The sequence below is a fragment of the Papio anubis genome, chromosome 1, assembly GCF_008728515.1.
Source record: "Papio anubis isolate 15944 chromosome 1, Panubis1.0, whole genome shotgun sequence".
NCBI lineage: Eukaryota > Metazoa > Chordata > Mammalia > Primates > Cercopithecidae > Papio > Papio anubis.
In genome coordinates, this window is record NC_044976.1 from 210084032 (window position 1) to 210086101 (window position 2070).

The 2070-nt window shown below is 46.7% G+C and overlaps 1 pseudogene; it reads right to left on the reverse strand.

The window, feature by feature from the left end:
* Nucleotides 1–1269: 1269 nt before the first annotated feature.
* On the reverse strand, nt 1270–1823 carry LOC101007861 (annotated as a pseudogene).
* Between the last annotated feature and the right edge of the window lie 247 nt (nt 1824–2070).

The window sequence follows — 2070 nt, forward strand, 5'->3', positions numbered from 1 at the left end:
AAAAAAAAAGGCACCCTGTTTATATTTTATTCTTTAAGAAGGCAAATTTTGAGGCATGTTAAAGGACTAAGAGAAAAGTTTCCATTGGAGGAAAAACTCAGAAACTCAGAGTGGTGAAACTCAGATTTGCTTAGGTTTAGTTAGTTTGGTTGTTTGTTTGTTTTGTTTTTTCTGAGACAGAGTCTTGCTTTGTCGCCCAGGCTGGAGTGCAATGGCACGATCTTGGCTCACTGCAAACTCCACCTCCTGGGCTCAAGCGATTCTCTTACCTCAGCCTCTAGAGTAGCTGGGATTACAGGCACACGCCACCACATCCAAATGTTTGTATTTTTAGTAGAGACAGGGGTTCACCAAGTTGGCCAAGCTGGTCTTGAACTCCTGACCTCAGGCGATCTGCCTGCCTTGGCCTCCCAAAGTGCTGGGATGACAGGTGTGAGCCACCGCGCTGACCACTTGCTTAGGTTTAGATAGTTAATGAGTGGTAAGGGATTCTGCTGAGTTCTAACCCAACATTCGTATCTACTTCCCCCCACCCTGCCCCCATTCCCCAGCACCACTTCTGCATGTCATTCTAAGTCTGCATGCCTCTTTGGATATGAGAATGATTCTTACAGCTTCTGGTGATTGGATGCTTTATTAAATAGTGCTGTTATTTCCCTGGGACTGAAAGGCAGAGATATAGGCAGTTTTACAAGAGAAACTGAAAAATACAACAACGACGCAAAAGGGTGGGGCTGTCCCAAGAGGACTGCTTGCTACTGTGTGCTTGCTCCAAAACTCCACCAACTCCTCATAAAACCTGGGACTGGAATTCTCCAGGCCCCACGGCTGCTATCACAGCCGCCTGTACCACACATGTGCCTCCCTGATGTGGCAAGGGTGGCCATATGTGGCTTATTAATGAACTTTCTCTGTCTTACAGATTGCCTCGAAGATGCCAGATTTCCCCAAAGATTCAGTTTGCTGGACTCTCTCCCTCATTAAGTCTCCAGTAGCTATAAACACAGCCATCTCCCTCTGAATTCTTAATGACTGGAGGTAAAAGATTCTGCTGCTCTAATGCATTCATTCTAAACAGGTGATCTATTACTACAAAGGATTAAATTAAACAGTGTATCACTTTGATATGGTTTGGCTGTGTCCCCACCCAAATCTCATCTTGAATTATAGCTCACCTAATACCCTCGTGTTATAGGAGGGCCCTAGTGGGAGATAGTTGAATCATGGGGGCGGTTTCCCCCATACTGTTCTCGTGGTAGTGAGTAAGTCTCATGAGATCTGATTTTTTTTTTTTTTTTTTTTGGCCCGGGAATCAGAAAATAGCTTTATTTCATTGTGGGGAGCAGGCTGACGTCCAGCATCAGAGCTCCTGAACAGCTTCTTGGTGCTGGCGGCCTTGGTGACCTTGAGCACATTGAAGCACACCATCTTGCTCAGGGGCTGGCACTCGCCCACTGTGACGATGTCACTGATCTGGACATCCCTGAAGCAGGGGGACAGCTGTACAGACATGTTCTTGCGGCCCTTCTTGAAGCGGTTGTACTTGCAGATGTAGTGCAGTCTCGGCAGATGACAATGATCCTCTGCATCTTCATCTTGGTCACCACACCAGAGAAGACCTGCCCTCGAATGGAGACATTCCCAGTGAATGGGCATTTCTTGTCAATGTAGGTGCCCTCAATAGCCTCTTGAAGCCCAGACCAATGTTCTTATAGTACCGTGGGGGCTTCTCCTGGCTAGTTTCTGCCAGCAGGGTCCCTCTTCTTGTTTTGAAAGATAGTTGGCAGCTTTTAGTAGGCACCCTCTGTCTAAATGTCTGCCATCTTCCTGGCCACCTGAAAAAAGGGTCTGACGGTTTTAAAACAGGAAAGTCCTTTCACTTGGCTCTCATTCTCTCTTGTCTGCCGCCATGTAAGATGTGCCTTTTGCCTTCTGCCATGACTGTGAGGCCTCCGCGGCCACGTGGAACTGTGAGTCCATTAAACCTCTTTTTCTTTATAAATTACCCAGTCTCGGGTATGCCTGTATCAGCCACGTGAAAATGGACTAACACACATTTCTTTCTTCATT